The sequence below is a fragment of the Garra rufa genome, chromosome 1, assembly GCF_049309525.1.
Source record: "Garra rufa chromosome 1, GarRuf1.0, whole genome shotgun sequence".
NCBI lineage: Eukaryota > Metazoa > Chordata > Actinopteri > Cypriniformes > Cyprinidae > Garra > Garra rufa.
The window spans coordinates 89,200,920-89,224,463 of record NC_133361.1 but is presented as its reverse complement, the minus strand read 5'-3'; the positions used below and the strand labels follow the sequence as shown (position 1 = coordinate 89,224,463).

General features: G+C 45.0%; 19 non-coding genes across 19 annotated transcripts; all 19 read left to right on the top strand.

Annotated features, from left to right (window-relative positions):
- The first annotated feature begins 422 nt into the window (after positions 1-422).
- Positions 423-495, top strand: trnaw-cca (transfer RNA tryptophan (anticodon CCA)). The gene has a single exon. It is a non-coding gene; the product is annotated as a tRNA-Trp (tRNA).
- A 1,156-nt stretch (positions 496-1,651) lies between these two features.
- On the top strand, positions 1,652-1,723 carry trnaw-cca (transfer RNA tryptophan (anticodon CCA)). The gene has a single exon. It is a non-coding gene; the product is annotated as a tRNA-Trp (tRNA).
- A 1,160-nt stretch (positions 1,724-2,883) lies between these two features.
- Positions 2,884-2,955, top strand: trnaw-cca (transfer RNA tryptophan (anticodon CCA)). Its single transcript has one exon. It is a non-coding gene; the product is annotated as a tRNA-Trp (tRNA).
- A 1,156-nt stretch (positions 2,956-4,111) lies between these two features.
- Positions 4,112-4,183, top strand: trnaw-cca (transfer RNA tryptophan (anticodon CCA)). Its single transcript has one exon. It is a non-coding gene; the product is annotated as a tRNA-Trp (tRNA).
- Positions 4,184-5,339: 1,156 nt separating this feature from the next.
- Positions 5,340-5,411, top strand: trnaw-cca (transfer RNA tryptophan (anticodon CCA)). The gene has a single exon. It is a non-coding gene; the product is annotated as a tRNA-Trp (tRNA).
- Positions 5,412-6,567: 1,156 nt separating this feature from the next.
- On the top strand, positions 6,568-6,639 carry trnaw-cca (transfer RNA tryptophan (anticodon CCA)). Its single transcript has one exon. It is a non-coding gene; the product is annotated as a tRNA-Trp (tRNA).
- A 1,169-nt stretch (positions 6,640-7,808) lies between these two features.
- Positions 7,809-7,880, top strand: trnaw-cca (transfer RNA tryptophan (anticodon CCA)). The gene has a single exon. It is a non-coding gene; the product is annotated as a tRNA-Trp (tRNA).
- Positions 7,881-9,036: 1,156 nt separating this feature from the next.
- Positions 9,037-9,108, top strand: trnaw-cca (transfer RNA tryptophan (anticodon CCA)). Its single transcript has one exon. It is a non-coding gene; the product is annotated as a tRNA-Trp (tRNA).
- A 1,160-nt stretch (positions 9,109-10,268) lies between these two features.
- Positions 10,269-10,340, top strand: trnaw-cca (transfer RNA tryptophan (anticodon CCA)). The gene has a single exon. It is a non-coding gene; the product is annotated as a tRNA-Trp (tRNA).
- Positions 10,341-11,509: 1,169 nt separating this feature from the next.
- trnaw-cca (transfer RNA tryptophan (anticodon CCA)) lies at positions 11,510-11,581 on the top strand. Its single transcript has one exon. It is a non-coding gene; the product is annotated as a tRNA-Trp (tRNA).
- Positions 11,582-12,737: 1,156 nt separating this feature from the next.
- On the top strand, positions 12,738-12,809 carry trnaw-cca (transfer RNA tryptophan (anticodon CCA)). The gene has a single exon. It is a non-coding gene; the product is annotated as a tRNA-Trp (tRNA).
- Positions 12,810-13,965: 1,156 nt separating this feature from the next.
- On the top strand, positions 13,966-14,037 carry trnaw-cca (transfer RNA tryptophan (anticodon CCA)). The gene has a single exon. It is a non-coding gene; the product is annotated as a tRNA-Trp (tRNA).
- A 1,160-nt stretch (positions 14,038-15,197) lies between these two features.
- trnaw-cca (transfer RNA tryptophan (anticodon CCA)) lies at positions 15,198-15,269 on the top strand. The gene has a single exon. It is a non-coding gene; the product is annotated as a tRNA-Trp (tRNA).
- Positions 15,270-16,438: 1,169 nt separating this feature from the next.
- On the top strand, positions 16,439-16,511 carry trnaw-cca (transfer RNA tryptophan (anticodon CCA)). The gene has a single exon. It is a non-coding gene; the product is annotated as a tRNA-Trp (tRNA).
- A 1,169-nt stretch (positions 16,512-17,680) lies between these two features.
- trnaw-cca (transfer RNA tryptophan (anticodon CCA)) lies at positions 17,681-17,752 on the top strand. Its single transcript has one exon. It is a non-coding gene; the product is annotated as a tRNA-Trp (tRNA).
- Positions 17,753-18,908: 1,156 nt separating this feature from the next.
- trnaw-cca (transfer RNA tryptophan (anticodon CCA)) lies at positions 18,909-18,980 on the top strand. The gene has a single exon. It is a non-coding gene; the product is annotated as a tRNA-Trp (tRNA).
- Positions 18,981-20,136: 1,156 nt separating this feature from the next.
- On the top strand, positions 20,137-20,208 carry trnaw-cca (transfer RNA tryptophan (anticodon CCA)). The gene has a single exon. It is a non-coding gene; the product is annotated as a tRNA-Trp (tRNA).
- Positions 20,209-21,368: 1,160 nt separating this feature from the next.
- trnaw-cca (transfer RNA tryptophan (anticodon CCA)) lies at positions 21,369-21,440 on the top strand. Its single transcript has one exon. It is a non-coding gene; the product is annotated as a tRNA-Trp (tRNA).
- Positions 21,441-22,596: 1,156 nt separating this feature from the next.
- On the top strand, positions 22,597-22,668 carry trnaw-cca (transfer RNA tryptophan (anticodon CCA)). Its single transcript has one exon. It is a non-coding gene; the product is annotated as a tRNA-Trp (tRNA).
- Positions 22,669-23,544: the final 876 nt, after the last annotated feature.

Genomic DNA, 23,544 nt, shown 5'->3' with positions numbered 1-23,544 from the left:
GACATCCATAGTATAAAGTCTACAGCCCTTTACCGTGACTGATTTGCAAATTGAATCAAAGCAATTAAGCTTGTTTTCTCGACCTCGTGGCCGCGACAGAGTGCGCCTGACCCCGGATCGGGAGGTTGCGTGTTCCAATTATGTTGAGGTCAAGCGAACTGTTCTTGACTTTGTGAGTGTAAAGACTAGCGGATTTGCATAGTTTATCAAAGTGCTTTAGCATGAAACACTAAATAATTTTTCCGCTATCTTGTAGTGCAACGGTAGAGTGTCTGGCTCCAAATCACCTTGAGGTCAGACGATCTGTTTTTGATCTCCTGAGTATAAAGTCCAACATCAAGAGTGTTCCTTGAGCACCGTATATATACTTATTTGCATTCTGTGTCAAGGGGGTTAAGCAAAATACATCACCTCTGGGTTCAGGACCTCGTGGCGCAACGGTAGCGCGTCTGACTCCAGATCAGAAGGTTGCGTGTTCAAATCACGTCGGGTTCACGTGATTTCTTGTTGACTTCTAATGTGAAAAGAAGTCCTGTCGTTGTGTGCTGCAATGGTTTCCAATCCCACCGCTCTGTATGTCTCCCTTATTAAACACACCTGATTAAGATCATTAGCTAGTTAGGAGAGAGCTCCATGAGCTCATCTGGGTGTGTCAGAAAAAGGAGACAGACAAAAATGCAAGGCCGCGTCTTCCAGAGTCATCGTAAGCCTAAGTTGATTGCAACTCTATTGTTTTCAATGCGTCTACGTTGTATTAAGGATTGCAACGCTTTTGGGAAACACAGCCCAGAGCAGGGGGTCCCCAGGATCAGGATTGAAAATCACCAGTGTACTGTGATAGATTTGTATCTTGACCTGTTATTTTTATTAAGCCTGAGATCTCATGTAATAACCATTCCTGTCATTGTGTACTGTGACAGATCTGCCTCTTGACGTGTTACATTTGCATATCTTGCCCTGCAATCTCTGAAGAAATCGTGGAAACATCTACTTGCCGAATTCAAAAGCCAGCTCTTTCGAGCCGGAATCGAACCAGCGACCTAAGGATAGCCAATGTATTATCTACAGTCCTCCGCTCTACCAGCTGAGCTATCGAAGGCAGGATGACCAATGGTGGCTTAAGCAGGAAACACCAGATAGGTTTGTGGTGTCTTGGGGTACAACGGTAGCTTGGCTGAATCCAGATCAGACGGTTGCATGTTCCAATCACATCAGTTGATCTCTTCTTGACATCCATAGTATAAAGTCTACAGCCCTTTACCGTGACTGATTTGCAAATTGAATCAAAGCAATTAAGCTTGTTTTCTCAACCTCGTGGCCGCGACAGAGTGCGCCTGACCCCGGATCGGGAGGTTGCGTGTTCCAATTATGTTGAGGTCAAGCGAACTGTTCTTGACTTTGTGAGTGTAAAGACTAGCGGATTTGCATAGTTTATCAAAGTGCTTTAGCATGAAACACTAAATAATTTTTCCGCTATCTTGTAGTGCAACGGTAGAGTGTCTGGCTCCAAATCACCTTGAGGTCAGACGATCTGTTTTTGATCTCCTGAGTATAAAGTCCAACATCAAGAGTGTTCCTTGAGCACCGTATATTTACTGATTTGCATTCTGTGTCAAGGGGGTTAAGCAAAATACATCACCTCTGGGTTCAGGACCTCGTGGCGCAACGGTAGCGCGTCTGACTCCAGATCAGAAGGTTGCGTGTTCAAATCACGTCGGGGTCACGTGATTTCTTGTTGACTTCTAATGTGAAAAGAAGTCCTGTCGTTGTGTGCTGCAATGGTTTCCAATCCCACCGCTCTGTATGTCTCCCTTATTAAACACACCTGATTAAGATCATTAGCTAGTTAGGAGAGAGCTCCATGAGCTCATCTGGGTGTGTCAGAAAAAGGAGACAGACAAAAATGCAAGGCCGCGTCTTCCAGAGTCATCGTAAGCCTAAGTTGATTGCAACTCTATTGGTTTCAATGCGTCTACGTTGTATTAAGGATTGCAACGCTTTTGGGAAACACAGCCCAGAGCAGGGGGTCCCCAGGATCAGGATTGAAAATCACCAGTGTACTGTGATAGATTTGTATCTTGACCTGTTATTTTTATTAAGCCTGAGATCTCATGTAATAACCATTCCTGTCATTGTGTACTGTGACAGATCTGCCTCTTGACGTGTTACTTTTGCATATCTTGCCCTGCAATCTCTGAAGAAATCGTGGAAACATCTACTTGCCGAATTCAAAAGCCAGCTCTTTCGAGCCGGAATCGAACCAGCGACCTAAGGATAGCCAATGTATTATCTACAGTCCTCCGCTCTACCAGCTGAGCTATCGAAGGCAGGATGACCAAAGGTGGCTTAAGCAGGAAACACCAGATAGGTTTGTGGTGTCTTGGGGTACAACGGTAGCTTGGCTGAATCCAGATCAGACGGTTGCATGTTCCAATCACATCAGTTGATCTCTTCTTGACATCCATAGTATATATAAAGTCTACAGCCCTTTACCGTGACTGATTTGCAAATTGAATCAAAGCAATTAAGCTTGTTTTCTCGACCTCGTGGCCGCGACAGAGTGCGCCTGACCCCGGATCGGGAGGTTGCGTGTTCCAATTATGTTGAGGTCAAGCGAACTGTTCTTGACTTTGTGAGTGTAAAGACTAGCGGATTTGCATAGTTTATCAAAGTGCTTTAGCATGAAACACTAAATAATTTTTCCGCTATCTTGTAGTGCAACGGTAGAGTGTCTGGCTCCAAATCACCTTGAGGTCAGACGATCTGTTTTTGATCTCCTGAGTATAAAGTCCAACATCAAGAGTGTTCCTTGAGCACCGTATATTTACTTATTTGCATTCTGTGTCAAGGGGGTTAAGCAAAATACATCACCTCTGGGTTCAGGACCTTGTGGCGCAACGGTAGCGCGTCTGACTCCAGATCAGAAGGTTGCGTGTTCAAATCACGTCGGGGTCACGTGATTTCTTGTTGACTTCTAATGTGAAAAGAAGTCCTGTCGTTGTGTGCTGCAATGGTTTCCAATCCCACCGCTCTGTATGTCTCCCTTATTAAACACACCTGATTAAGATCATTAGCTAGTTAGGAGAGAGCTCCATGAGCTCATCTGGGTGTGTCAGAAAAAGGAGACAGACAAAAATGCAAGGCCGCGTCTTCCAGAGTCATCGTAAGCCTAAGTTGATTGCAACTCTATTGGTTTCAATGCGTCTACGTTGTATTAAGGATTGCAACGCTTTTGGGAAACACAGCCCAGAGCAGGGGGTCCCCAGGATCAGGATTGAAAATCACCAGTGTACTGTGATAGATTTGTATCTTGACCTGTTATTTTTATTAAGCCTGAGATCTCATGTAATAACCATTCCTGTCATTGTGTACTGTGACAGATCTGCCTCTTGACGTGTTACTTTTGCATATCTTGCCCTGCAATCTCTGAAGAAATCGTGGAAACATCTACTTGCCGAATTCAAAAGCCAGCTCTTTCGAGCCGGAATCGAACCAGCGACCTGAGGATAGCCAATGTATTATCTACAGTCCTCCGCTCTACCAGCTGAGCTATCGAAGGCAGGATGACCAATGGTGGCTTAAGCAGGAAACACCAGATAGGTTTGTGGTGTCTTGGGGTACAACGGTAGCTTGGCTGAATCCAGATCAGACGGTTGCATGTTCCAATCACATCAGTTGATCTCTTCTTGACATCCATAGTATAAAGTCTACAGCCCTTTACCGTGACTGATTTGCAAATTGAATCAAAGCAATTAAGCTTGTTTTCTCGACCTCGTGGCCGCGACAGAGTGCGCCTGACCCCGGATCGGGAGGTTGCGTGTTCCAATTATGTTGAGGTCAAGCGAACTGTTCTTGACTTTGTGAGTGTAAAGACTAGCGGATTTGCATAGTTTATCAAAGTGCTTTAGCATGAAACACTAAATAATTTTTCCGCTATCTTGTAGTGCAACGGTAGAGTGTCTGGCTCCAAATCAACTTGACGTCAGACGATCTGTTTTTGATCTCCTGAGTATAAAGTCCAACATCAAGAGTGTTCCTTGAGCACCGTATATTTACTGATTTGCATTCTGTGTCAAGGGGGTTAAGCAAAATACATCACCTCTGGGTTCAGGACCTCGTGGCGCAACGGTAGCGCGTCTTACTCCAGATCAGAAGGTTGCGTGTTCAAATCACGTCGGGGTCACGTGATTTCTTGTTGACTTCTAATGTGAAAAGAAGTCCTGTCGTTGTGTGCTGCAATGGTTTCCAATCCCACCGCTCTGTATGTCTCCCTTATTAAACACACCTGATTAAGATCATTAGCTAGTTAGGAGAGAGCTCCATGAGCTCATCTGGGTGTGTCAGAAAAAGGAGACAGACAAAAATGCAAGGCCGCATCTTCCAGAGTCATCGTAAGCCTAAGTTGATTGCAACTCTATTGGTTTCAATGCGTCTACGTTGTATTAAGGATTGCAACGCTTTTGGGAAACACAGCCCAGAGCAGGGGGTCCCCAGGATCAGGATTGAAAATCACCAGTGTACTGTGATAGATTTGTATCTTGACCTGTTATTTTTATTAAGCCTGAGATCTCATGTAATAACCATTCCTGTCATTGTGTACTGTGACAGATCTGCCTCTTGACGTGTTACTTTTGCATATCTTGCCCTGCAATCTCTGAAGAAATCGTGGAAACATCTACTTGCCGAATTCAAAAGCCAGCTCCTTCGAGCCGGAATCTAACCAGCGACCTAAGGATAGCCAATGTATTATCTACAGTCCTCCGCTCTACCAGCTGAGCTATCGAAGGCAGGATGACCGAAGGTGGCTTAAGCAGGAAACACCAGATAGGTTTGTGGTGTCTTGGGGTACAACGGTAGCTTGGCTGAATCCAGATCAGACGGTTGCATGTTCCAATCACATCAGTTGATCTCTTCTTGACATCCATAGTATAAAGTCTACAGCCCTTTACCGTGACTGATTTGCAAATTGAATCAAAGCAATTAAGCTTGTTTTCTCGACCTCGTGGCCGCGACAGAGTGCGCCTGACCCCGGATCGGGAGGTTGCGTGTTCCAATTATGTTGAGGTCAAGCGAACTGTTCTTGACTTTGTGAGTGTAAAGACTAGCGGATTTGCATAGTTTATCAAAGTGCTTTAGCATGAAACACTAAATAATTTTTCCGCTATCTTGTAGTGCAACGGTAGAGTGTCTGGCTCCAAATCACCTTGAGGTCAGACGATCTGTTTTTGATCTCCTGAGTATAAAGTCCAACATCAAGAGTGTTCCTTGAGCACCGTATATTTACTGATTTGCATTCTGTGTCAAGGGGGTTAAGCAAAATACATCACCTCTGGGTTCAGGACCTCGTGGCGCAACGGTAGCGCGTCTGACTCCAGATCAGAAGGTTGCGTGTTCAAATCACGTCGGGGTCACGTGATTTCTTGTTGACTTCTAATGTGAAAAGAAGTCCTGTCGTTGTGTGCTGCAATGGTTTCCAATCCCACCGCTCTGTATGTCTCCCTTATTAAACACACCTGATTAAGATCATTAGCTAGTTAGGAGAGAGCTCCATGAGCTCATCTGGGTGTGTCAGAAAAAGGAGACAGACAAAAATGCAAGGCCGCGTCTTCCAGAGTCATCGTAAGCCTAAGTTGATTGCAACTCTATTGGTTTCAATGCGTCTACGTTGTATTAAGGATTGCAACGCTTTTGGGAAACACAGCCCAGAGCAGGGGGTCCCCAGGATCAGGATTGAAAATCACCAGTGTACTGTGATAGATTTGTATCTTGACCTGTTATTTTTATTAAGCCTGAGATCTCATGTAATAACCATTCCTGTCATTGTGTACTGTGACAGATCTGCCTCTTGACGTGTTACTTTTGCATATCTTGCCCTGCAATCTCTGAAGAAATCGTGGAAACATCTACTTGCCGAATTCAAAAGCCAGCTCTTTCGAGCCGGAATCGAACCAGCGACCTAAGGATAGCCAATGTATTATCTACAGTCCTCCGCTCTACCAGCTGAGCTATCGAAGGCAGGATGACCAATGGTGGCTTAAGCAGGAAACACCAGATAGGTTTGTGGTGTCTTGGGGTACAACGGTAGCTTGGCTGAATCCAGATCAGACGGTTGCATGTTCCAATCACATCAGTTGATCTCTTCTTGACATCCATAGTATAAAGTCTACAGCCCTTTACCGTGACTGATTTGCAAATTGAATCAAAGCAATTAAGCTTGTTTTCTCGACCTCGTGGCCGCGACAGAGTGCGCCTGACCCCGGATCGGGAGGTTGCGTGTTCCAATTATGTTGAGGTCAAGCGAACTGTTCTTGACTTTGTGAGTGTAAAGACTAGCGGATTTGCATAGTTTATCAAAGTGCTTTAGCATGAAACACTAAATAATTTTTCCGCTATCTTGTAGTGCAACGGTAGAGTGTCTGGCTCCAAATCAACTTGAGGTCAGACGATCTGTTTTTGATCTCCTGAGTATAAAGTCCAACATCAAGAGTGTTCCTTGAGCACCGTATATTTACTGATTTGCATTCTGTGTCAAGGGGGTTAAGCAAAATACATCACCTCTGGGTTCAGGACCTCGTGGCGCAACGGTAGCGCGTCTTACTCCAGATCAGAAGGTTGCGTGTTCAAATCACGTCGGGGTCACGTGATTTCTTGTTGACTTCTAATGTGAAAAGAAGTCCTGTCGTTGTGTGCTGCAATGGTTTCCAATCCCACCGCTCTGTATGTCTCCCTTATTAAACACACCTGATTAAGATCATTAGCTAGTTAGGAGAGAGCTCCATGAGCTCATCTGGGTGTGTCAGAAAAAGGAGACAGACAAAAATGCAAGGCCGCATCTTCCAGAGTCATCGTAAGCCTAAGTTGATTGCAACTCTATTGGTTTCAATGCGTCTACGTTGTATTAAGGATTGCAACGCTTTTGGGAAACACAGCCCAGAGCAGGGGGTCCCCAGGATCAGGATTGAAAATCACCAGTGTACTGTGATAGATTTGTATCTTGACCTGTTATTTTTATTAAGCCTGAGATCTCATGTAATAACCATTCCTGTCATTGTGTACTGTGACAGATCTGCCTCTTGACGTGTTACTTTTGCATATCTTGCCCTGCAATCTCTGAAGAAATCGTGGAAACATCTACTTGCCGAATTCAAAAGCCAGCTCCTTCGAGCCGGAATCTAACCAGCGACCTAAGGATAGCCAATGTATTATCTACAGTCCTCCGCTCTACCAGCTGAGCTATCGAAGGCAGGATGACCGAAGGTGGCTTAAGCAGGAAACACCAGATAGGTTTGTGGTGTCTTGGGGTACAACGGTAGCTTGGCTGAATCCAGATCAGACGGTTGCATGTTCCAATCACATCAGTTGATCTCTTCTTGACATCCATAGTATAAAGTCTACAGCCCTTTACCGTGACTGATTTGCAAATTGAATCAAAGCAATTAAGCAAGGAACGCCGACTTGTTTTCTCGACCTCGTGGCCGCGACAGAGTGCGCCTGACCCCGGATCGGGAGGTTGCGTGTTCCAATTATGTTGAGGTCAAGCGAACTGTTCTTGACTTTGTGAGTGTAAACACTAGCGGATTTGCATAGTTTATCAAAGTGCTTTAGCATGAAACACTAAATAATTTTTCCGCTATCTTGTAGTGCAACGGTAGAGTGTCTGGCTCCAAATCACCTTGAGGTCAGACGATCTGTTTTTGATCTCCTGAGTATAAAGTCCAACATCAAGAGTGTTCCTTGAGCACCGTATATTTACTGATTTGCATTCTGTGTCAAGGGGGTTAAGCAAAATACATCACCTCTGGGTTCAGGACCTCGTGGCGCAACGGTAGCGCGTCTGACTCCAGATCAGAAGGTTGCGTGTTCAAATCACGTCGGGGTCACGTGATTTCTTGTTGACTTCTAATGTGAAAAGAAGTCCTGTCGTTGTGTGCTGCAATGGTTTCCAATCCCACCGCTCTGTATGTCTCCCTTATTAAACACACCTGATTAAGATCATTAGCTAGTTAGGAGAAGGCTCCATGAGCTCATCTGGGTGTGTCAGAAAAAGGAGACAGACAAAAATGCAGGGCCGCGTCTTCCAGAGTCATCGTAAGCCTAAGTTGATTGCAACTCTATTGGTTTCAATGCGTCTACGTTGTATTAAGGATTGCAACGCTTTTGGGAAACACAGCCCAGAGCAGGGGGTCCCCAGGATCAGGATTGAAAATCACCAGTGTACTGTGATAGATTTGTATCTTGACCTGTTATTTTTATTAAGCCTGAGATCTCATGTAATAACCATTCCTGTCATTGTGTACTGTGACAGATCTGCCTCTTGACGTGTTACTTTTGCATATCTTGCCCTGCAATCTCTGAAGAAATCGTGGAAACATCTACTTGCCGAATTCAAAAGCCAGCTCTTTCGAGCCGGAATCGAACCAGCGACCTAAGGATAGCCAATGTATTATCTACAGTTCTCCGCTCTACCAGCTGCGCTATCGAAGGCAGGATGACCAAAGGTGGCTTAAGCAGGAAACACCAGATAGGTTTGTGGTGTCTTGGGGTACAACGGTAGCTTGGCTGAATCCAGATCAGACGGTTGCATGTTCCAATCACATCAGTTGATCTCTTCTTGACATCCATAGTATAAAGTCTACAGCCCTTTACCGTGACTGATTTGCAAATTGAATCAAAGCAATTAAGCTTGTTTTCTCGACCTCGTGGCCGCGACAGAGTGCGCCTGACCCCGGATCGGGAGGTTGCGTGTTCCAATTATGTTGAGGTCAAGCGAACTGTTCTTGACTTTGTGAGTGTAAACACTAGCGGATTTGCATAGTTTATCAAAGTGCTTTAGCATGAAACACTAAATAATTTTTCCGCTATCTTGTAGTGCAACGGTAGAGTGTCTGGCTCCAAATCACCTTGAGGTCAGACGATCTGTTTTTGATCTCCTGAGTATAAAGTCCAACATCAAGAGTGTTCCTTGAGCACCGTATATTTACTGATTTGCATTCTGTGTCAAGGGGGTTAAGCAAAATACATCACCTCTGGGTTCAGGACCTCGTGGCGCAACGGTAGCGCGTCTGACTCCAGATCAGAAGGTTGCGTGTTCAAATCACGTCGGGGTCACGTGATTTCTTGTTGACTTCTAATGTGAAAAGAAGTCCTGTCGTTGTGTGCTGCAATGGTTTCCAATCCCACCGCTCTGTATGTCTCCCTTATTAAACACACCTGATTAAGATCATTAGCTAGTTAGGAGAGAGCTCCATGAGCTCATCTGGGTGTGTCAGAAAAAGGAGACAGACAAAAATGCAAGGCCGCGTCTTCCAGAGTCATCGTAAGCCTAAGTTGATTGCAACTCTATTGGTTTCAATGCGTCTACGTTGTATTAAGGATTGCAACGCTTTTGGGAAACACAGCCCAGAGCAGGGGGTCCCCAGGATCAGGATTGAAAATCACCAGTGTACTGTGATAGATTTGTATCTTGACCTGTTATTTTTATTAAGCCTGAGATCTCATGTAATAACCATTCCTGTCATTGTGTACTGTGACAGATCTGCCTCTTGACGTGTTACTTTTGCATATCTTGCCCTGCAATCTCTGAAGAAATCGTGGAAACATCTACTTGCCGAATTCAAAAGCCAGCTCTTTCGAGCCGGAATCGAACCAGCGACCTAAGGATAGCCAATGTATTATCTACAGTCCTCCGCTCTACCAGCTGAGCTATCGAAGGCAGGATGACCAATGGTGGCTTAAGCAGGAAACACCAGATAGGTTTGTGGTGTCTTGGGGTACAACGGTAGCTTGGCTGAATCCAGATCAGACGGTTGCATGTTCCAATCACATCAGTTGATCTCTTCTTGACATCCATAGTATATATAAAGTCTACAGCCCTTTACCGTGACTGATTTGCAAATTGAATCAAAGCAATTAAGCTTGTTTTCTCGACCTCGTGGCCGCGACAGAGTGCGCCTGACCCCGGATCGGGAGGTTGCGTGTTCCAATTATGTTGAGGTCAAGCGAACTGTTCTTGACTTTGTGAGTGTAAAGACTAGCGGATTTGCATAGTTTATCAAAGTGCTTTAGCATGAAACACTAAATAATTTTTCCGCTATCTTGTAGTGCAACGGTAGAGTGTCTGGCTCCAAATCAACTTGAGGTCAGACGATCTGTTTTTGATCTCCTGAGTATAAAGTCCAACATCAAGAGTGTTCCTTGAGCACCGTATATTTACTGATTTGCATTCTGTGTCAAGGGGGTTAAGCAAAATACATCACCTCTGGGTTCAGGACCTCGTGGCGCAACGGTAGCGCGTCTTACTCCAGATCAGAAGGTTGCGTGTTCAAATCACGTCGGGGTCACGTGATTTCTTGTTGACTTCTAATGTGAAAAGAAGTCCTGTCGTTGTGTGCTGCAATGGTTTCCAATCCCACCGCTCTGTATGTCTCCCTTATTAAACACACCTGATTAAGATCATTAGCTAGTTAGGAGAGAGCTCCATGAGCTCATCTGGGTGTGTCAGAAAAAGGAGACAGACAAAAATGCAAGGCCGCGTCTTCCAGAGTCATCGTAAGCCTAAGTTGATTGCAACTCTATTGGTTTCAATGCGTCTACGTTGTATTAAGGATTGCAACGCTTTTGGGAAACACAGCCCAGAGCAGGGGGTCCCCAGGATCAGGATTGAAAATCACCAGTGTACTGTGATAGATTTGTATCTTGACCTGTTATTTTTATTAAGCCTGAGATCTCATGTAATAACCATTCCTGTCATTGTGTACTGTGACAGATCTGCCTCTTGACGTGTTACTTTTGCATATCTTGCCCTGCAATCTCTGAAGAAATCGTGGAAACATCTACTTGCCGAATTCAAAAGCCAGCTCTTTCGAGCCGGAATCGAACCAGCGACCTAAGGATAGCCAATGTATTATCTACAGTCCTCCGCTCTACCAGCTGAGCTATCGAAGGCAGGATGACCAAAGGTGGCTTAAGCAGGAAACACCAGATAGGTTTGTGGTGTCTTGGGGTACAACGGTAGCTTGGCTGAATCCAGATCAGACGGTTGCATGTTCCAATCACATCAGTTGATCTCTTCTTGACATCCATAGTATAAAGTCTACAGCCCTTTACCGTGACTGATTTGCAAATTGAATCAAAGCAATTAAGCAAGGAACGCCGACTTGTTTTCTCGACCTCGTGGCCGCGACAGAGTGCGCCTGACCCCGGATCGGGAGGTTGCGTGTTCCAATTATGTTGAGGTCAAGCGAACTGTTCTTGACTTTGTGAGTGTAAACACTAGCGGATTTGCATAGTTTATCAAAGTGCTTTAGCATGAAACACTAAATAATTTTTCCGCTATCTTGTAGTGCAACGGTAGAGTGTCTGGCTCCAAATCACCTTGAGGTCAGACGATCTGTTTTTGATCTCCTGAGTATAAAGTCCAACATCAAGAGTGTTCCTTGAGCACCGTATATTTACTGATTTGCATTCTGTGTCAAGGGGGTTAAGCAAAATACATCACCTCTGGGTTCAGGACCTCGTGGCGCAACGGTAGCGCGTCTGACTCCAGATCAGAAGGTTGCGTGTTCAAATCACGTCGGGGTCACGTGATTTCTTGTTGACTTCTAATGTGAAAAGAAGTCCTGTCGTTGTGTGCTGCAATGGTTTCCAATCCCACCGCTCTGTATGTCTCCCTTATTAAACACACCTGATTAAGATCATTAGCTAGTTAGGAGAAGGCTCCATGAGCTCATCTGGGTGTGTCAGAAAAAGGAGACAGACAAAAATGCAGGGCCGCGTCTTCCAGAGTCATCGTAAGCCTAAGTTGATTGCAACTCTATTGGTTTCAATGCGTCTACGTTGTATTAAGGATTGCAACGCTTTTGGGAAACACAGCCCAGAGCAGGGGGTCCCCAGGATCAGGATTGAAAATCACCAGTGTACTGTGATAGATTTGTATCTTGACCTGTTATTTTTATTAAGCCTGAGATCTCATGTAATAACCATTCCTGTCATTGTGTACTGTGACAGATCTGCCTCTTGACGTGTTACTTTTGCATATCTTGCCCTGCAATCTCTGAAGAAATCGTGGAAACATCTACTTGCCGAATTCAAAAGCCAGCTCTTTCGAGCCGGAATCGAACCAGCGACCTAAGGATAGCCAATGTATTATCTACAGTTCTCCGCTCTACCAGCTGCGCTATCGAAGGCAGGATGACCAAAGGTGGCTTAAGCAGGAAACACCAGATAGGTTTGTGGTGTCTTGGGGTACAACGGTAGCTTGGCTGAATCCAGATCAGACGGTTGCATGTTCCAATCACATCAGTTGATCTCTTCTTGACATCCATAGTATAAAGTCTACAGCCCTTTACCGTGACTGATTTGCAAATTGAATCAAAGCAATTAAGCTTGTTTTCTCGACCTCGTGGCCGCGACAGAGTGCGCCTGACCCCGGATCGGGAGGTTGCGTGTTCCAATTATGTTGAGGTCAAGCGAACTGTTCTTGACTTTGTGAGTGTAAAGACTAGCGGATTTGCATAGTTTATCAAAGTGCTTTAGCATGAAACACTAAATAATTTTTCCGCTATCTTGTAGTGCAACGGTAGAGTGTCTGGCTCCAAATCACCTTGAGGTCAGACGATCTGTTTTTGATCTCCTGAGTATAAAGTCCAACATCAAGAGTGTTCCTTGAGCACCGTATATATACTTATTTGCATTCTGTGTCAAGGGGGTTAAGCAAAATACATCACCTCTGGGTTCAGGACCTCGTGGCGCAACGGTAGCGCGTCTGACTCCAGATCAGAAGGTTGCGTGTTCAAATCACGTCGGGGTCACGTGATTTCTTGTTGACTTCTAATGTGAAAAGAAGTCCTGTCGTTGTGTGCTGCAATGGTTTCCAATCCCACCGCTCTGTATGTCTCCCTTATTAAACACACCTGATTAAGATCATTAGCTAGTTAGGAGAGAGCTCCATGAGCTCATCTGGGTGTGTCAGAAAAAGGAGACAGACAAAAATGCAAGGCCGCGTCTTCCAGAGTCATCGTAAGCCTAAGTTGATTGCAACTCTATTGTTTTCAATGCGTCTACGTTGTATTAAGGATTGCAACGCTTTTGGGAAACACAGCCCAGAGCAGGGGGTCCCCAGGATCAGGATTGAAAATCACCAGTGTACTGTGATAGATTTGTATCTTGACCTGTTATTTTTATTAAGCCTGAGATCTCATGTAATAACCATTCCTGTCATTGTGTACTGTGACAGATCTGCCTCTTGACGTGTTACATTTGCATATCTTGCCCTGCAATCTCTGAAGAAATCGTGGAAACATCTACTTGCCGAATTCAAAAGCCAGCTCTTTCGAGCCGGAATCGAACCAGCGACCTAAGGATAGCCAATGTATTATCTACAGTCCTCCGCTCTACCAGCTGAGCTATCGAAGGCAGGATGACCAATGGTGGCTTAAGCAGGAAACACCAGATAGGTTTGTGGTGTCTTGGGGTACAACGGTAGCTTGGCTGAATCCAGATCAGACGGTTGCATGTTCCAATCACATCAGTTGATCTCTTCTTGACATCCATAGTATAAAGTCTACAGCCCTTTACCGTGACTGATTTGCAAATTGAATCAAAGCAATTAAGCTTGTTTTCTCGACCTCGTGGCCGCGACAGAGTGCGCCTGACCCCGGATCGGGAGGTTGCGTGTTCCAATTATGTTGAGGTCAAGCGAACTGTTCTTGACTTTGTGAGTGTAAAGACTAGCGGATTTGCATAGTTTATCAAAGTGCTTTAGCATGAAACACTAAATAATTTTTCCGCTATCTTGTAGTGCAACGGTAGAGTGTCTGGCTCCAAATCACCTTGAGGTCAGACGATCTGTTTTTGATCTCCTGAGTATAAAGTCCAACATCAAGAGTGTTCCTTGAGCACCGTATATTTACTGATTTGCATTCTGTGTCAAGGGGGTTAAGCAAAATACATCACCTCTGGGTTCAGGACCTCGTGGCGCAACGGTAGCGCGTCTGACTCCAGATCAGAAGGTTGCGTGTTCAAATCACGTCGGGGTCACGTGATTTCTTGTTGACTTCTAATGTGAAAAGAAGTCCTGTCGTTGTGTGCTGCAATGGTTTCCAATCCCACCGCTCTGTATGTCTCCCTTATTAAACACACCTGATTAAGATCATTAGCTAGTTAGGAGAGAGCTCCATGAGCTCATCTGGGTGTGTCAGAAAAAGGAGACAGACAAAAATGCAGGGCCGCGTCTTCCAGAGTCATCGTAAGCCTAAGTTGATTGCAACTCTATTGGTTTCAATGCGTCTACGTTGTATTAAGGATTGCAACGCTTTTGGGAAACACAGCCCAGAGCAGGGGGTCCCCAGGATCAGGATTGAAAATCACCAGTGTACTGTGATAGATTTGTATCTTGACCTGTTATTTTTATTAAGCCTGAGATCTCATGTAATAACCATTCCTGTCATTGTGTACTGTGACAGATCTGCCTCTTGACGTGTTACTTTTGCATATCTTGCCCTGCAATCTCTGAAGAAATCGTGGAAACATCTACTTGCCGAATTCAAAAGCCAGCTCTTTCGAGCCGGAATCGAACCAGCGACCTAAGGATAGCCAATGTATTATCTACAGTCCTCCGCTCTACCAGCTGAGCTATCGAAGGCAGGATGACCAAAGGTGGCTTAAGCAGGAAACACCAGATAGGTTTGTGGTGTCTTGGGGTACAACGGTAGCTTGGCTGAATCCAGATCAGACGGTTGCATGTTCCAATCACATCAGTTGATCTCTTCTTGACATCCATAGTATATATAAAGTCTACAGCCCTTTACCGTGACTGATTTGCAAATTGAATCAAAGCAATTAAGCTTGTTTTCTCGACCTCGTGGCCGCGACAGAGTGCGCCTGACCCCGGATCGGGAGGTTGCGTGTTCCAATTATGTTGAGGTCAAGCGAACTGTTCTTGACTTTGTGAGTGTAAAGACTAGCGGATTTGCATAGTTTATCAAAGTGCTTTAGCATGAAACACTAAATAATTTTTCCGCTATCTTGTAGTGCAACGGTAGAGTGTCTGGCTCCAAATCACCTTGAGGTCAGACGATCTGTTTTTGATCTCCTGAGTATAAAGTCCAACATCAAGAGTGTTCCTTGAGCACCGTATATTTACTTATTTGCATTCTCTGTCAAGGGGGTTAAGCAAAATACATCACCTCTGGGTTCAGGACCTCGTGGCGCAACGGTAGCGCGTCTGACTCCAGATCAGAAGGTTGCGTGTTCAAATCACGTCGGGGTCACGTGATTTCTTGTTGACTTCTAATGTGAAAAGAAGTCCTGTCGTTGTGTGCTGCAATGGTTTCCAATCCCACCGCTCTGTATGTCTCCCTTATTAAACACACCTGATTAAGATCATTAGCTAGTTAGGAGAGAGCTCCATGAGCTCATCTGGGTGTGTCAGAAAAAGGAGACAGACAAAAATGCAAGGCCGCATCTTCCAGAGTCATCGTAAGCCTAAGTTGATTGCAACTCTATTGGTTTCAATGCGTCTACGTTGTATTAAGGATTGCAACGCTTTTGGGAAACACAGCCCAGAGCAGGGGGTCCCCAGGATCAGGATTGAAAATCACCAGTGTACTGTGATAGATTTGTATCTTGACCTGTTATTTTTATTAAGCCTGAGATCTCATGTAATAACCATTCCTGTCATTGTGTACTGTGACAGATCTGCCTCTTGACGTGTTACTTTTGCATATCTTGCCCTGCAATCTCTGAAGAAATCGTGGAAACATCTACTTGCCGAATTCAAAAGCCAGCTCCTTCGAGCCGGAATCTAACCAGCGACCTAAGGATAGCCAATGTATTATCTACAGTCCTCCGCTCTACCAGCTGAGCTATCGAAGGCAGGATGACCGAAGGTGGCTTAAGCAGGAAACACCAGATAGGTTTGTGGTGTCTTGGGGTACAACGGTAGCTTGGCTGAATCCAGATCAGACGGTTGCATGTTCCAATCACATCAGTTGATCTCTTCTTGACATCCATAGTATAAAGTCTACAGCCCTTTACCGTGACTGATTTGCAAATTGAATCAAAGCAATTAAGCAAGGAACGCCGACTTGTTTTCTCGACCTCGTGGCCGCGACAGAGTGCGCCTGACCCCGGATCGGGAGGTTGCGTGTTCCAATTATGTTGAGGTCAAGCGAACTGTTCTTGACTTTGTGAGTGTAAACACTAGCGGATTTGCATAGTTTATCAAAGTGCTTTAGCATGAAACACTAAATAATTTTTCCGCTATCTTGTAGTGCAACGGTAGAGTGTCTGGCTCCAAATCACCTTGAGGTCAGACGATCTGTTTTTGATCTCCTGAGTATAAAGTCCAACATCAAGAGTGTTCCTTGAGCACCGTATATTTACTGATTTGCATTCTGTGTCAAGGGGGTTAAGCAAAATACATCACCTCTGGGTTCAGGACCTCGTGGCGCAACGGTAGCGCGTCTGACTCCAGATCAGAAGGTTGCGTGTTCAAATCACGTCGGGGGTCACGTGATTTCTTGTTGACTTCTAATGTGAAAAGAAGTCCTGTCGTTGTGTGCTGCAATGGTTTCCAATCCCACCGCTCTGTATGTCTCCCTTATTAAACACACCTGATTAAGATCATTAGCTAGTTAGGAGAAGGCTCCATGAGCTCATCTGGGTGTGTCAGAAAAAGGAGACAGACAAAAATGCAGGGCCGCGTCTTCCAGAGTCATCGTAAGCCTAAGTTGATTGCAACTCTATTGGTTTCAATGCGTCTACGTTGTATTAAGGATTGCAACGCTTTTGGGAAACACAGCCCAGAGCAGGGGGTCCCCAGGATCAGGATTGAAAATCACCAGTGTACTGTGATAGATTTGTATCTTGACCTGTTATTTTTATTAAGCCTGAGATCTCATGTAATAACCATTCCTGTCATTGTGTACTGTGACAGATCTGCCTCTTGACGTGTTACTTTTGCATATCTTGCCCTGCAATCTCTGAAGAAATCGTGGAAACATCTACTTGCCGAATTCAAAAGCCAGCTCTTTCGAGCCGGAATCGAACCAGCGACCTAAGGATAGCCAATGTATTATCTACAGTTCTCCGCTCTACCAGCTGCGCTATCGAAGGCAGGATGACCAAAGGTGGCTTAAGCAGGAAACACCAGATAGGTTTGTGGTGTCTTGGGGTACAACAGTAGCTTGGCTGAATCCAGATCAGACGGTTGCATGTTCCAATCACATCAGTTGATCTCTTCTTGACATCCATAGTATAAAGTCTACAGCCCTTTACCGTGACTGATTTGCAAATTGAATCAAAGCAATTAAGCAAGGAACGCCGACTTGTTTTCTCGACCTCGTGGCCGCGACAGAGTGCGCCTGACCCCGGATCGGGAGGTTGCGTGTTCCAATTATGTTGAGGTCAAGCGAACTGTTCTTGACTTTGTGAGTGTAAACACTAGCGGATTTGCATAGTTTATCAAAGTGCTTTAGCATGAAACACTAAATAATTTTTCCGCTATCTTGTAGTGCAACGGTAGAGTGTCTGGCTCCAAATCACCTTGAGGTCAGACGATCTGTTTTTGATCTCCTGAGTATAAAGTCCAACATCAAGAGTGTTCCTTGAGCACCGTATATTTACTGATTTGCATTCTGTGTCAAGGGGGTTAAGCAAAATACATCACCTCTGGGTTCAGGACCTCGTGGCGCAACGGTAGCGCGTCTGACTCCAGATCAGAAGGTTGCGTGTTCAAATCACGTCGGGGTCACGTGATTTCTTGTTGACTTCTAATGTGAAAAGAAGTCCTGTCGTTGTGTGCTGCAATGGTTTCCAATCCCACCGCTCTGTATGTCTCCCTTATTAAACACACCTGATTAAGATCATTAGCTAGTTAGGAGAAGGCTCCATGAGCTCATCTGGGTGTGTCAGAAAAAGGAGACAGACAAAAATGCAGGGCCGCGTCTTCCAGAGTCATCGTAAGCCTAAGTTGATTGCAACTCTATTGGTTTCAATGCGTCTACGTTGTATTAAGGATTGCAACGCTTTTGGGAAACACAGCCCAGAGCAGGGGGTCCCCAGGATCAGGATTGAAAATCACCAGTGTACTGTGATAGATTTGTATCTTGACCTGTTATTTTTATTAAGCCTGAGATCTCATGTAATAACCATTCCTGTCATTGTGTACTGTGACAGATCTGCCTCTTGACGTGTTACTTTTGCATATCTTGCCCTGCAATCTCTGAAGAAATCGTGGAAACATCTACTTGCCGAATTCAAAAGCCAGCTCTTTCGAGCCGGAATCGAACCAGCGACCTAAGGATAGCCAATGTATTATCTACAGTTCTCCGCTCTACCAGCTGCGCTATCGAAGGCAGGATGACCAAAGGTGGCTTAAGCAGGAAACACCAGATAGGTTTGTGGTGTCTTGGGGTACAACGGTAGCTTGGCTGAATCCAGATCAGACGGTTGCATGTTCCAATCACATCAGTTGATCTCTTCTTGACATCCATAGTATAAAGTCTACAGCCCTTTACCGTGACTGATTTGCAAATTGAATCAAAGCAATTAAGCTTGTTTTCTCGACCTCGTGGCCGCGACAGAGTGCGCCTGACCCCGGATCGGGAGGTTGCGTGTTCCAATTATGTTGAGGTCAAGCGAACTGTTCTTGACTTTGTGAGTGTAAAGACTAGCGGATTTGCATAGTTTATCAAAGTGCTTTAGCATGAAACACTAAATAATTTTTCCGCTATCTTGTAGTGCAACGGTAGAGTGTCTGGCTCCAAATCACCTTGAGGTCAGACGATCTGTTTTTGATCTCCTGAGTATAAAGTCCAACATCAAGAGTGTTCCTTGAGCACCGTATATATACTTATTTGCATTCTGTGTCAAGGGGGTTAAGCAAAATACATCACCTCTGGGTTCAGGACCTCGTGGCGCAACGGTAGCGCGTCTGACTCCAGATCAGAAGGTTGCGTGTTCAAATCACGTCGGGGTCACGTGATTTCTTGTTGACTTCTAATGTGAAAAGAAGTCCTGTCGTTGTGTGCTGCAATGGTTTCCAATCCCACCGCTCTGTATGTCTCCCTTATTAAACACACCTGATTAAGATCATTAGCTAGTTAGGAGAGAGCTCCATGAGCTCATCTGGGTGTGTCAGAAAAAGGAGACAGACAAAAATGCAAGGCCGCGTCTTCCAGAGTCATCGTAAGCCTAAGTTGATTGCAACTCTATTGTTTTCAATGCGTCTACGTTGTATTAAGGATTGCAACGCTTTTGGGAAACACAGCCCAGAGCAGGGGGTCCCCAGGATCAGGATTGAAAATCACCAGTGTACTGTGATAGATTTGTATCTTGACCTGTTATTTTTATTAAGCCTGAGATCTCATGTAATAACCATTCCTGTCATTGTGTACTGTGACAGATCTGCCTCTTGACGTGTTACATTTGCATATCTTGCCCTGCAATCTCTGAAGAAATCGTGGAAACATCTACTTGCCGAATTCAAAAGCCAGCTCTTTCGAGCCGGAATCGAACCAGCGACCTAAGGATAGCCAATGTATTATCTACAGTCCTCCGCTCTACCAGCTGAGCTATCGAAGGCAGGATGACCAATGGTGGCTTAAGCAGGAAACACCAGATAGGTTTGTGGTGTCTTGGGGTACAACGGTAGCTTGGCTGAATCCAGATCAGACGGTTGCATGTTCCAATCACATCAGTTGATCTCTTCTTGACATCCATAGTATAAAGTCTACAGCCCTTTACCGTGACTGATTTGCAAATTGAATCAAAGCAATTAAGCTTGTTTTCTCGACCTCGTGGCCGCGACAGAGTGCGCCTGACCCCGGATCGGGAGGTTGCGTGTTCCAATTATGTTGAGGTCAAGCGAACTGTTCTTGACTTTGTGAGTGTAAAGACTAGCGGATTTGCATAGTTTATCAAAGTGCTTTAGCATGAAACACTAAATAATTTTTCCGCTATCTTGTAGTGCAACGGTAGAGTGTCTGGCTCCAAATCACCTTGAGGTCAGACGATCTGTTTTTGATCTCCTGAGTATAAAGTCCAACATCAAGAGTGTTCCTTGAGCACCGTATATTTACTGATTTGCATTCTGTGTCAAGGGGGTTAAGCAAAATACATCACCTCTGGGTTCAGGACCTCGTGGCGCAACGGTAGCGCGTCTGACTCCAGATCAGAAGGTTGCGTGTTCAAATCACGTCGGGGTCACGTGATTTCTTGTTGACTTCTAATGTGAAAAGAAGTCCTGTCGTTGTGTGCTGCAATGGTTTCCAATCCCACCGCTCTGTATGTCTCCCTTATTAAACACACCTGATTAAGATCATTAGCTAGTTAGGAGAGAGCTCCATGAGCTCATCTGGGTGTGTCAGAAAAAGGAGACAGACAAAAATGCAAGGCCGCGTCTTCCAGAGTCATCGTAAGCCTAAGTTGATTGCAACTCTATTGGTTTCAATGCGTCTACGTTGTATTAAGGATTGCAACGCTTTTGGGAAACACAGCCCAGAGCAGGGGGTCCCCAGGATCAGGATTGAAAATCACCAGTGTACTGTGATAGATTTGTATCTTGACCTGTTATTTTTATTAAGCCTGAGATCTCATGTAATAACCATTCCTGTCATTGTGTACTGTGACAGATCTGCCTCTTGACGTGTTACTTTTGCATATCTTGCCCTGCAATCTCTGAAGAAATCGTGGAAACATCTACTTGCCGAATTCAAAAGCCAGCTCTTTCGAGCCGGAATCGAACCAGCGACCTAAGGATAGCCAATGTATTATCTACAGTCCTCCGCTCTACCAGCTGAGCTATCGAAGGCAGGATGACCAAAGGTGGCTTAAGCAGGAAACACCAGATAGGTTTGTGGTGTCTTGGGGTACAACGGTAGCTTGGCTGAATCCAGATCAGACGGTTGCATGTTCCAATCACATCAGTTGATCTCTTCTTGACATCCATAGTATATATAAAGTCTACAGCCCTTTACCGTGACTGATTTGCAAATTGAATCAAAGCAATTAAGCTTGTTTTCTCGACCTCGTGGCCGCGACAGAGTGCGCCTGACCCCGGATCGGGAGGTTGCGTGTTCCAATTATGTTGAGGTCAAGCGAACTGTTCTTGACTTTGTGAGTGTAAAGACTAGCGGATTTGCATAGTTTATCAAAGTGCTTTAGCATGAAACACTAAATAATTTTTCCGCTATCTTGTAGTGCAACGGTAGAGTGTCTGGCTCCAAATCAACTTGAGGTCAGACGATCTGTTTTTGATCTCCTGAGTATAAAGTCCAACATCAAGAGTGTTCCTTGAGCACCGTATATTTACTGATTTGCATTCTGTGTCAAGGGGGTTAAGCAAAATACATCACCTCTGGGTTCAGGACCTCGTGGCGCAACGGTAGCGTGTCTTACTCCAGATCAGAAGGTTGCGTGTTCAAATCACGTCGGGGTCACGTGATTTCTTGTTGACTTCTAATGTGAAAAGAAGTCCTGTCGTTGTGTGCTGCAATGGTTTCCAATCCCACCGCTCTGTATGTCTCCCTTATTAAACACACCTGATTAAGATCATTAGCTAGTTAGGAGAGAGCTCCATGAGCTCATCTGGGTGTGTCAGAAAAAGGAGACAGACAAAAATGCAAGGCCGCATCTTCCAGAGTCATCGTAAGCCTAAGTTGATTGCAACTCTATTGGTTTCAATGCGTCTACGTTGTATTAAGGATTGCAACGCTTTTGGGAAACACAGCCCAGAGCAGGGGGTCCCCAGGATCAGGATTGAAAATCACCAGTGTACTGTGATAGATTTGTATCTTGACCTGTTATTTTTATTAAGCCTGAGATCTCATGTAATAACCATTCCTGTCATTGTGTACTGTGACAGATCTGCCTCTTGACGTGTTACTTTTGCATATCTTGCCCTGCAATCTCTGAAGAAATCGTGGAAACATCTACTTGCCGAATTCAAAAGCCAGCTGCTTCGAGCCGGAATCTAACCAGCGACCTAAGGATAGCCAATGTATTATCTACAGTCCTCCGCTCTACCAGCTGAGCTATCGAAGGCAGGATGACCGAAGGTGGCTTAAGCAGGAAACACCAGATAGGTTTGTGGTGTCTTGGGGTACAACGGTAGCTTGGCTGAATCCAGATCAGACGGTTGCATGTTCCAATCACATCAGTTGATCTCTTCTTGACATCCATAGTATAAAGTCTACAGCCCTTTACCGTGACTGATTTGCAAATTGAATCAAAGCAATTAAGCTTGTTTTCTCGACCTCGTGGCCGCGACAGAGTGCGCCTGACCCCGGATCGGGAGGTTGCGTGTTCCAATTATGTTGAGGTCAAGCGAACTGTTCTTGACTTTGTGAGTGTAAAGACTAGCGGATTTGCATAGTTTATCAAAGTGCTTTAGCATGAAACACTAAATAATTTTTCCGCTATCTTGTAGTGCAACGGTAGAGTGTCTGGCTCCAAATCACCTTGAGGTCAGACGATCTGTTTTTGATCTCCTGAGTATAAAGTCCAACATCAAGAGTGTTCCTTGAGCACCGTATATATACTTATTTGCATTCTGTGTCAAGGGGGTTAAGCAAAATACATCACCTCTGGGTTCAGGACCTCGTGGCGCAACGGTAGCGCGTCTGACTCCAGATCAGAAGGTTGCGTGTTCAAATCACGTCGGGGTCACGTGATTTCTTGTTGACTTCTAATGTGAAAAGAAGTCCTGTCGTTGTGTGCTGCAATGGTTTCCAATCCCACCGCTCTGTATGTCTCCCTTATTAAACACACCTGATTAAGATCATTAGCTAGTTAGGAGAGAGCTCCATGAGCTCATCTGGGTGTGTCAGAAAAAGGAGACAGACAAAAATGCAAGGCCGCGTCTTCCAGAGTCATCGTAAGCCTAAGTTGATTGCAACTCTATTGTTTTCAATGCGTCTACGTTGTATTAAGGATTGCAACGCTTTTGGGAAACACAGCCCAGAGCAGGGGGTCCCCAGGATCAGGATTGAAAATCACCAGTGTACTGTGATAGATTTGTATCTTGACCTGTTATTTTTATTAAGCCTGAGATCTCATGTAATAACCATTCCTGTCATTGTGTACTGTGACAGATCTGCCTCTTGACGTGTTACATTTGCATATCTTGCCCTGCAATCTCTGAAGAAATCGTGGAAACATCTACTTGCCGAATTCAAAAGCCAGCTCTTTCGAGCCGGAATCGAACCAGCGACCTAAGGATAGCCAATGTATTATCTACAGTCCTCCGCTCTACCAGCTGAGCTATCGAAGGCAGGATGACCAATGGTGGCTTAAGCAGGAAACACCAGATAGGTTTGTGGTGTCTTGGGGTACAACGGTAGCTTGGCTGAATCCAGATCAGACGGTTGCATGTTCCAATCACATCAGTTGATCTCTTCTTGACATCCATAGTATAAAGTCTACAGCCCTTTACCGTGACTGATTTGCAAATTGAATCAAAGCAATTAAGCTTGTTTTCTCGACCTCGTGGCCGCGACAGAGTGCGCCTGACCCCGGATCGGGAGGTTGCGTGTTCCAATTATG